Raw genomic sequence first — 12,081 nt, forward strand, 5'->3', positions numbered from 1 at the left:
AATCACTTAACTTTGTGTAAGATACACGTGAAGAATTAACAGTGATAGATAGGCAAATCAATAAAATCTAAAATGCTGAATGAGAGGGCAGGTAACCCATCCAGTAGAAATGCTGATGTGCTGATGTCCCCTTCACCTGTGGTGTCACCAGAAGTGATGTCTTTGCAGTACAGAAACTTACATCTGTGAAACCTCTCCCGGAGGCAGGTGCTCACAGTGACTGCTCTTTGGGACACAGCAGAAACTAAGAAGCATCTCAGTGCACTACTAAATTTAGGAATCTCACACACCATTTGACACTTGGGTCCATTTGTCTCCAGTGAGCATTTGCACCAGTTCAGTAAGAGACAAACCATGACCTTGCAATTATCCAGAGATGCTATCTGTAACTTGGTGAGAAAACAGCGAGTATTTACTTGCACATGTCATTCCAGAGTAGCATCTGGACAGTGACCAAAGTCAAGCCCTTGTTAATAGAGAAAAATACTTACAAAACATTTCTTTTTGTGTTATTCTATCCTATTGAATAATCTTAAATCAATCATAATTGTGAATTGCATTAACTAACCAAAAACAATGTTAAAAAATATCAAGAAGAACCCCAGCGATTATTTTGCTTACAGCTGAGAGCCTGGTATGCTGGGTAAATCTGAAAATCTTCTGGCTATTTCCTGAAAACGTTGATTTGTGAACAGTAAATTGTGACAAGTTAAAAATGAGCATATTTCATAAGCTACTTATCTGCATTAAAACTATACAACTGCGTATACCGTAGTTAGACATGTAGATACAGACCCAGAAAACTGTGATTTTTGTTATCTAGAGATAATCCTATGATTTAAAAGCATAAACTCTGTTCTCCTGTTTTTATTATCACACAGGGCTTTAGGGTTTAAAATAATTTAATAAAGATTTCAGATGAAGCCTGAATAGTTGGTGACTCATAGGTCTTCAGTGGGTGGCAGGTAAGAGAAGGGAAAGCCTAAAGCAGTTTAGGTTTTAATGAGACTCAGAGCTAGTTTTCAATTCAGAACATTATTAGTTATTATTTTTTCCTGTTGTTTTATCCCATACACAAGGTTAAATATATTCTTCCGTCTGAATTTTTGTTTAGTCTAATTTGTTTCTCCTCTTTTCTCCAGAGTTTTTACCAAACAAAAAGTTTATGTTGCTGTTTCAAAAAACCTAAAAATTAGTAAATATAATGAAATTTTAACCATGGTGTTATTCTTAACAGGAAAGATGTTTAAGAAAAAAAAAAAAAGAAAGGAACTTTTCCACGGCTGTAGCTATTAATTTTGATTCTTATGAGAACAGAAATTATAAATAAAATTACTATAGAATGATTTCAATTTTAGAGATGCATCTTATCTTATTCACTATATATTAATATACAATTTGACTTGTGAAGAGGAGCCAGAATTTGACAAGGTTCTCCAATTTCCCAAGTAAATTGAGTTGAATACACTAACAGTTTTTAATTTCAGGAAAGCTGTCTGTCCCAGTTCAGCTGAGATTTCGTGACAGTGGTAGGAACCAAACTTCTGGGAACCTGTCTTAAAATCCCAAACAGTTCTACCTGAATCACCTCAGGTGTATCCTCAGCTGAAATGCAGAAGCTGATACTTTTCCTGTCATTTTCTTCCAGCTCTAACCTCATAAAAGAGAAATCTCCCTCAGCCAGTGGATGGGAGGCAGCCATGTCTACAACAACAACAACATTCCCCTCTGAGAGGTTAATGAATGCGTGAGTCAGTCAGACTGACTGAATTACAAGAGAGTAAAAGGAACACACAGCACTGTCCCTAGCGTCAAAGAGAAGCTAAAGTTTAGAGAGTTTTTGACTACATGAACTTCTTTGAATAGCTTCTGCTCCTCTCTTTTTCTAAGTCCGTGTCTTTCCACAGAGAAAAAAACCCGAGACCTTGTTCCAACCCACATAAAGCTCTTTTCCCCCAGGAACCCATATACTCACTGTTCCCTCTAAGAACATTTCATTCATTTTCTTCTCTTTTAAAAAACAGAAATAATGTGGTTCTGGTATGCTCCACATTTCTCCACTTCTCCATTCTCCCCAACTCCTACAACATCCTCTGCTACTCTTTTTTAACAACTTTAAGGAGCAAACGAGACCTCTCCTCTTCACACACAGAAGCAATAATTCCTCTTCTGCTAAGCAGAGTGACTAAAGGATGAATAAGGATGATGGCTCACAGTTTTCCAAAATCAAAACAATTTGACAGAACATCTCAGTAAGAACAGAAACTGAGAGACAATGCAAAAGCAAGTCTGATTATTTGTTAATGCAAATCTCCTGTACCTCATTTATTTTCACAGAATGAAGTTAAGTGCTCTGATTGGAATCTGACTCAGCTCTCTGACAGCCTGAGAAGATAGTGTTTCCTCTCTTTCCAGTTGCATAAGACTGTGGACTACCCAAAATCCTCAGCTTCTATCTACATCCAGAAAGATGTTTTCTTACAGATGCTCTGAATAAGAGAACACGCACTGTTTCTTACTATGGTAAAAACCAGCAACAATAAACTAAATGGTACCACCATAGAATTGTGCTGAAATGTGCAGAACATAGTGTGCACAACTACCAGCATAACACTCACAAGATCACTATTCTGTCCTTGCAAATTCATACAGGAAATCTCTTATTCTGCAGCAAAATAATAACTTTAAGATGTTCAAACTCAGCTTCCATTAAATAGCCTCCACAGCACATTGCATATCAATTCCAAATTGAAGAGAGGCAGAGAGTTACAATAATTGACAAAACTAATCTAAGAACTTAGGTGATTAAATATAAATAAACCTCAAAAAATCCCAGGATTTAAAATTAATGAGGCATAATTCTCATACTAGTAACAACAGTCATGAGGATTCAGTTTCACTGAACACACTGTTAATATGTATTGGTGCATTGGAAAGACACGTGACTGTTAATTTCTAACCAAAAACATGCAAAAATAATCTCCCTTCCTGAGCTTCCACATTAACATCTATGGTGTCTCAAACACCAACTCTGAGGGCAAATGCTAATGAACGTCATATTCTAAAATCTCTAATGTGAAAGTTGTGCTTGGTCAATTAGAGTGACCCCAAGGCAAAACCTGTTATTGGTACCAGTTTAATAATCCATGTGTGCAATAGTTCTTAAAGATCTTAGAGGCAGCGGAAGTCATTTTGTTTCTAGATTTTGATTTCCACTGAAGTCATTTTGAAGAACCTGATTTCTGCATAGCTGCTTCTACGCAAGTACTGAGTCTTGTGCAGAAACAGAGCTGCTCTCCAACAGAGCAAAGTAGGACTAGTGACTGCTTTCACCTGGTTTTCATGAACACAACCTACAAAGAGTTCTGTGACTATTAGTATAGATTTTATGCTATTAACTAATGATTTATTATTCTTACTATCACTGTGCCTATACGAGTAAACAGAGATACCATTTTGCTACATATAGTACACAGAAAGGAAGAGAGTTTATTTTCATTAAAACAATCAATATTTGATTGTTTAGAGAGAGAGAAAGAAAAATTAAATAGCACAGTTCTGCAAAGTCTCAAGCAATTCATGGTCCAGCTGAGATCAAAAGCCAAAATTATACTGAAGGAACAAAGCTATAATCTATATTGTGGTTTTTCAGAAAAAAAAAATAAGTGCACATACTTCTCTCCTTAAATTTAACAAGATTTAAAGGTTGAAAATTAACCAGAAAATAATGTTGTGAAGTTACCAAAAATATAGCAAATTAAGTGTTAATTTATAATAATAAGTTATACCTCTGTGACTTGTGGTTAAATTGATTTGCAACTATAGAACTCCCAGAGAGCCAATTGTTACTACAGAACTTGATAGAGCATTTTCATGACCTTGTAAATAACGACACCCAAGCATCAAATGAAAGAATAATGTCACACACAAATTTGGAAGAGAATTTTGGATATTTGGTTAATGATACTCCATGTAACAGTGAATACAGCCTTGGTTAATTAAATTCCCAACTTTTGTGCATTGTTTTTAAACATTCAGAATCTGTACATATAATTCTTTCACTAGTTTGGCACTGTGCTTTTAAATCAGCATTATTTTTCCTTTACCAGAAAACACAACTTTTGTCTTTCTTTCTTTCTTTTTTTTTTTTTTTTTTTTTTTTTTTTTTTTTTTTTGCTATTACTCTAAGATCATGACAAACTTCCCCACCTCCCATCACTTGGATTTTTCCAACTTACTAAACACCAGTTATCCAGGAAACGTGCCTAAGGTTGTGACTGCTCTCCCTAAGAACCACACCACTGCTTTCCTTCAGGCATAAGCTGAACACTGTGGGAAGGGTAAGGAATCTCTGTGGCTTCGTAGGGGTATCTGAGCCACTCAACCCAGTGAAATAAGAAGACCTCAGTTATCACTTGAACCTTTCTGTCACCATTGGCACAGTCACAGCGCAGCCACCAACACTATGAAACAAAATTGCAGAAAAGTGAAAGGTTACTGTCTGTTTATAAGTATATTTGTATTTGCTGCTATTAGATTATTTTCTTTTGAGTGGTACTGACAGCACTCTCTAAATCTTCTTCCTGTCACTCCCTTTAGGTAATGGCCTCCAGCCTCAAGTTTTCTTCCAGTTGTGCTCTTGTTTGCCCCATAACCTTCATACTGAGTTCTGCAGGTAACACGGTTTTAACAGGATGATGATGCATTACCAACCAGGGGCAATTCTGCTGTCAGCTAGCAAAAATACTGCACAAAACTCAAGTACAAATATAAAAACAGTGAAACATCTTTGTTTTATCTCAGGGAACAAGGAAACTGAATTTAGACCTTATATGCTGTTCTTCAAAACAAGATAATGTAAGACCTCATCTGAATTTCTGAAAACAGGTAGCCAAATTTGAAACACTGAACTCAAATTTCTGGTGCGTGTCAGACATGTTCAGAACCCCTACTGAGATTTGAGGGGGAAAAAAAAAGTGCCCTTTTGGAAATTAAACCATACGTACTCAAGAGGAAGTAAGCCTGAAACAGTGATGCTTGCTGGTGTGTAGACTTCAGGGATCTCAGGTAGTGTTTGTAGCAGAAAGCTGGCACTATACGCTCTATGGTCAACTCATTTAGAGATGTAAATTTTGCCTAGCTTGTATTTTAGACTTGAATTTCATATTTTGTCTCCAAAATAATTATTATAAACATGGATATAGATGGACAATCCACTTATTTTCACAATTGCATGAAGTGAATGAAGTGAACAAGCTGATTTTTTCCTTTGAAGAATAATGTTACATTGAGACCTAAGAAACATGTATGAGGAAATGCTCTAAGGATGAAGTCAAGTGACACGGCATGCATACTGAACTCTCAAGAAACAAGAAACACCAGATTTCTGAAGGGTACATAAGACCAAGTGGGTTGGATCTGCCTGATCTTCACTGAAACAATTATCCCTAAAATGAGTCACACTGAAATTTCACTCTGTCTTAGAATCACAGAACGGTTTGGGTTGGAAGGGACTTTTAAGATATCTAGTCCCAACCCCCTGCCATAGGCAGGGATGCCTCCTTCTAGAAGAGGTTGCTCAAATTCGCATCCAGCCTGGCCTTGAGTGCTTCCAGGTAGGGAGCATCCACAGCCTTTCTGGGCAACCTGTTCCAGTGTCTCACCATCCTCACAGTAAAGAATTTCTTCCTGATATCTAGTCTAAATCTACTCTCTTCCAGTTTAAAGCCATTTCCTCTCATGCTGTTGCTACTTGCCCTTATAAAAAGTCCCTCCCCAGCTTTCCTGTAGGCCCCCTTCAGATACTGGAAGGCTGCTATAAGTTCTCCTCAGAGCCTTCTCTTCTCCAGGCATAATGTCAGGCTATTCCAGAGAGGAGATGCATTGTTTCTACTATATATAGCAGAGAAAGTAATTTTTAGAGATGTAATTTCCTTGGAAGAATCTCTAGAGGTACATTTGAGTACACCTGTTTGAATAGTAGAAGTATGCAACAGGAAGATGCAGAAATCTCCTTTATGCAAAACAAAAGCCAAAAGAGCTTTTGTATGCTTGTTTGTATGCTAATAACAAGTTTACTGGGTAGTCTCTGTTGTATTTAACCATTTCATTACTATTTCTTGGGCGTTGCTCAATTTCTAAACTTGTTAAACCAACAGAAACACATTTACTCTGATCCCTAATAACAACTAAACCACTCACAAATTTAATTACAAATTGATTGTAAAGAGTTTATTATTTCCTAAAGAAGAGCATTCACTTGTAAATGCTTCAGTTCCTACAGTGTTTAAAAAAAAAAAAAAAAAAGTGAACTTTCTTATTGGTAAAGTCCTCTCCTCATATAATACAGAACTGCTGTTTGTAGAACCTACTGAACGAACTTGATGAAATTTAAGTTGCAAATGCAGTACAGTGTAAAAATTTCTTCTTTTTTCTGTTCCTGGATATTGCTGACAGCGACCTTCCACTTCACAGCACCTTCTTGATGATCATGTTTTCATATATAGGGGGGTAACACGAGAGACAGAAATCTATCACAACCAGTGGACTTGCAGTCCAGTACTCAGACTTTTTCAGCTTCCAAATGCACACTTGGCAGCAAAGGCTAAACTTTCTGCTGCCAAGCCATACAGAGCAAGAGAGGTGGCAAAATAATTCACAGGTGTCCCATCCTTTTTCCCCAATCTCGCCACAGGGAACCAAGGTTTTATTTATTACTGTGTAAGAAAGGCTTTGCAATTGAGAAATATCAAAATAATCACTCCCTCTTTTCTGTTTCCTGGATGTATCCCAGCCTGCTCCCTACCTCTGATTTTCAGCACAGATTTAACAGACCTGGTCAGCAGAGCAGATGAAGACAAACCACCACCCCAGGTGCTCTCAAATGTATATTCTCTTTTATGGTGTTCTATAATGTCAGGAAGTTTATTTTTCCCTTTGATCTCATTTCTGATTCCTATACTATGTAAATAAGGGATCAAAATAAAGTCATAGTCAGAATTGAGATGGTATGAAAACAAGACATCGTAGTCAATAAATCAAAGGAGGAAAATGGCTCTCCCTATCTGATATTGCCTCGAATATTTTGTTGCCTCAAATATTTAATTGCTGAGCATCCCTTGCTGATACACCGATCAAGGTATGAAATTTAAAACAGTATTTAAAAAAATATTAAATTGATAGAAATCTCGTTCACTGATTTTTGGTTCTTTTCCAGGCTCACTCTGTTTTACAGAACTATTTCAGAAATCTTAAAATGAATTTTGTTTGAGTTTTGAGCATAGTTCCCTCTTTCCTCACTTTCTCACAAACAGGTGTAAAGTAAAATTCTCTCTTTTTCATACCTCCTTGTGGAGCTGGTGATAAATTTATCACATGGAACTGAAGCCACGTTTTCTAGTTCTAAATCACACTACTAGGTTTTACACTAACAATTATAGTATTCTTTTCCCTTTTATATGGGAAAATATACAAGAATGAAACATAATGAATTTATTTAATTTCCAAGAATTTAACTAGATTTCAGCCTGCAGTTTCTACCAGAGTGAAATCTCTCCATATCAGTTGCCAAAGTATGAGGTGTGGGAGGAATTTAAGATCTGAAAAAGAACAAAGTATGGAAAAGATTTCAAAGCCAAAATATGATGTATAGAATGACACAGTGACTGCATCGATATTTCCTTTATCTGGTTAGAGCTGTTCACTCTTCTAGAGATTTGGTATGTGTGAAATATAGCAAAAAAAAAAAAAAAAAAAAAACTTCAATAAAGTTTTATAAAGTATGGAAGTTTCTCCTAAAAATTAATCTTTTGCACTTTACCTTGAAATAAAACAGGTTTTTATTTGAAATACAAGTTTTGTAAAGTTGGTCGTAGTTTTCAAGAGTTTCAAGAAAACTTCTTAAAAATGGTCCACTTCTGCTTCCCAGTCCATAAGATGGAAATTAGAGTGAATTTCAAGCTTCATGCTTGTGGTAGGATTGGCCATAGCCAGCAATTAGGCATGTGCCAGGTGCTCACTCACCTCCCACCAGCAGAAGAAGGAATTGGTGAATCAAAAGCAAGACAAATCTTGTAGGGCAATTATGACTTTTTAGTAAGTAAAGGAAAATAAAGAGGAAAACCAAAACCAACAAAAGTGATGCAAAAGGAATCACTCACTACCCCCCACCACCCGAATAATGCCCAGTCAGTCCTTGAACAATGGCTTCATTGGAAAAACTCCCTCCTCGTTTTATTGCCAGACATGACGTTATGTGGCATGGAATATCCCTCTGGTCATTTCAGGTCAGATGTCTTGGCTGTGTCCCCCTCCTGTCCCTTACCCAATCCCAGTCTACTCAACATGGGGTAGAATGAGAGAAAGAGAAAGCCTTGATACTGCACAGCAGTATCTAAAACACTTTGATGTTTAGTCAGAACCTGAAGTCAGAAGCTTAAGATGGAAACCTGGAAAGCTAAAATCATCCCAGACAAACCCAGTAAAATGCTTAAGACAGTTGCAAAAACAGTGATTCTCAACTCCTGGTAGTATTTTCTTGCATTTTTAGTGCAATGCACTAAAAACAAAATACAAATTACAAAAAGCTCTGAATTTGTGAATACAACTACAGTACAGAACAGCTAGGTTTTATCTATTGACTAAAATATTTCATTTGGTAAATCTCATGTACAGTAGTAAGAACAAGAACTCCCATCAAAGGCATTGAGTGCCCTTCCTTGAGGAGCAGAAAGATAACAATTACTCATGCCATTAAGATAAAACCACACTTGTGGATCATGACAGTGAAGGATGTTCACAATGTTCACTGTGGAGTTTCAGCTCTAATGTAACCCAGTCTTTCAGTAAGGTTCACCCTAGAATCTAATTAGATCTTCACTGGTTATTTGAAAGTATTTCATTTGCAGGTAAAATTTTATTCTAAACAGACCAAAAGGTTTTACTTGCCTCGGTAGAGCCAGAATTTTAATACAAGATTTGGTAAAATCCTCCCTGGCCTAACTCCAACATTTCTCTTTTTTACCTTAATTTGCATGTATTATTTGTTAGCACTCATAGCACAGCAAGTGTTGTGTTGTATTCCTCTCCTCAACCAGCAGAGCTCCAGACAGCAAAGATACTCAATTTATTTTGTAAACATAAAACTACATTTACAAAGAAAAGATCCAAGATTTCATATCTTGGAAACAAACCAGGAAACATGTAAATACAGAATCATAGGACAGTCACAACAGAACACTGATAATATATCAGTATAAACCAACATTGTATCTATGAATTTTAAGCCTTTTCCTCTCCTTTCCTCTAGTTTCCTTTACATAATACTTGCTTCGTATATTTAGAGCAAAGGTAAAGAGAAAAAAACCAAACAAGTAAACAAAAAGATGATTTTAGCTATTACCTAGTCTGGAATGTAGAAAAAAAATTAAAGCTATTTACAGGAAAAAGAAATATTTCTTTCTTAAAAATCTTTTGCATTATTTATGTGTACTGTAATGAGAAGTCAAGTTGGAGGAAAAAAAAAGATGTAAGAGAATGCTGCCCACCTAAAACTGAACTTAGGGAAGAAGAAATCAAGGATGTTGCTGTGACCAACAATAAGCACCGGTTCTTTTATATGTTCTTTTGCAGTGAAATTTACTCCATACATAGGTTTGTGGGTTTCTTTATTAAACCAATCTCTAAGAAAAAAAAACCAAAAACCTGCCTAAATCAAGAACTTTAACAATATCTGAATTACATAGTCTTTCTAATTCTAAATAGAATCTGTTGCCCCCCAAAAAAAAGAAGATTTTGTTTGTTTGTTTTTTGTATTTGTAAATAGAAGCTTGTTTTCAAACTTCAAAATAAAATTGAATCAGGCTGTTTTAGATGGCTGTTTCTCATGCGGGTTTTCTTAAAGATCACTTGTGGTCTATATATCTATATATGCAGTATGGCATGTATTGGAAACAAAGTCAAGACAGTTCCTTCATATCTTTCTTTATCAGACACCCCTTTTCTCTTCCTTAAAAATAATTACAATATCTTGTCTACTGGGAAAAGCACTAATTGGATGTATCTACCATCACTATACCATGTCACAAAGGGAAAAATCCTCACTAATTTTTCCTGAAACTCCAGTCTGAGGTAGATGGCATTAGATGATTCACAGAAGACAATCATCTCTGTAGCTCAATTATTTTTATTTTGTTCAGACTTTGCTGGTTTATTTTAAATTAGTCATGGGGTAGTTAATGAATGTCACTCACTTCGTTAAAAACCAACATTCTCATCTGTTGCAAATAGTAAGCAAAGTACATACAGAGAGCAAGAAAGCGCTGACCACAATGCCCTCTGCTTAGTATGACAAAACACCATAAAATCAAGCTTTAAAATGGAATACAGACTTTGCAAGGAATTATACCAAGCTATGCTTTCTTGAAAATAAGAAAAACTTGCATTCATATCGCAAACTATTATACACACTTGACTCTCATATGCCAGACGACTCTATTAAATATCAAGTCAGCCAGTAGAAGTGGTCATCACCGCTTTCAGATAGAGGACTAAGATAGAAATGCTCAGGACAATTGTTAGTCTGGGAATCACATCCAGGCTCTGACATCAAACTACATGCGAAGTCACATGCATATTCAGAAACAGCATTAACAAGGTTTGCAGTTGAGGGAAAAGAGCTTAAGCTTACTAGGTAAATACCTTCCAGAGAAACCAGCAGCATTGTATAGGCATTTCAAGAACCCAGATGTTCCATTTAGAAACCTACTTTAAGGTATTTAAATTCCTCTTCCAGCCATCTATAAACTCCCTCCCTAACAAGACGGTTGAAGCTTTGAGAAAATTTAAGACCCAATAACAAAACCAGAAGTTGCATGTAAGGCAGAGGTGCAACTCATGTGTACGTGTACACAAAAAGAGAATAAAACTCCTAGGGTTTATTGTACATGGAAGATAATTCTACATGGCACTTCAACAGCTAAACTGGTTTATGAATTTTCAGTTCTCTTATCTGTACAATCTCATTTTTATCTCTGCAAACAATTCTGGACCCTCGCTTCTGCTAAAATGATTTAGATCATAGTATTCACTATAAGCAAGATTGGTTATTATCACAATCTCTCATCCCCTCTTCCTCCCCTGTTCCCCCCCCCCAAAAAATAAAAATAAAAATAAAAATAAAAAAAACCAAAACCATAGATTTTTAGAGGTTTTTAAAATTCACCTCCACCTGACTACCTTGGGTGAGGGAAACTTTCACACACACGATTTTTCCCTGTGCAAATCAAAACATAGTTCCCTATTCTAATTTCACTCTACTGGAGAGGGAGAGAGAGAACTAAGAAAAGTTTGTTACTTAGCATGCAGTCTTTTACTTTGCTGCCTAGAGGGGGCTACCTTACAAACATCACATTCCATGCATCATAGTTTGCTCTTGGTGAATGATCTGGTAGTGACTGTACATATTGTGTGCACTTACCATCCCTGATTCCACTGAATGTGAGATCTGGGTATCTATCCACAGTGTCACCTAGGAAGGGGCATACAGGTACACACACTGCAGGGAAGCAGTGTTTCCCTGCTGATCAGACAGCTCCTGGGGTCCTCACATCTAAGCCACCTAAATCTGCCAAAGACTGGCCACTAAAGTGCTAGATAATAGACTTTCAACAACAAACGACTGGCAAAATATTTCTAATTCTTATGACTAATGTAAATTATTACTCCAACCAAGGGACACTTCAGGGAAAAAAAATTCTCAGTTACACTGGCGTAAGTGAGGAGTGAAAGCATTGTTTTCCTTTGCCAGAAATGGTATGCTACCTAACAATGGGCAGAACAACAGAATTATCCTCTATTTTTAAGCGCAATAACAGTTGGAAATTGTTTCTCTTTACCCTTTGTTACTCTTTGAACTCTGTGGAAACTTTAGGTTTTCTCTTGGCACTGAAAACTACCTTCTGACTTGCGTTGCTTTTTGGCAACATAATTTGATACACAGGAAGTATTCATAATGGATTTTCAGTATGCAGAACAGTATCAGAATAAAAAAGTATTGTTATTAAATAGGAATAAAATTGCTCT

At 36.4% G+C, this 12,081-nt stretch overlaps 1 long non-coding RNA gene across 7 annotated transcripts in view; it reads right to left on the bottom strand.

Annotated features, from left to right (window-relative positions):
* The window catches only part of LOC116237910 (uncharacterized), a 183,741-nt gene that overhangs the window by 66,285 nt on the left and 105,375 nt on the right, over nucleotides 1–12,081 (bottom strand). The window lies entirely within an intron of this gene.

The sequence above is a fragment of the Phasianus colchicus genome, chromosome 5 (genome assembly GCF_987193195.1).
Source record: "Phasianus colchicus chromosome 5, bPhaCol1.hap1.1, whole genome shotgun sequence".
Lineage (NCBI taxonomy): Eukaryota > Metazoa > Chordata > Aves > Galliformes > Phasianidae > Phasianus > Phasianus colchicus.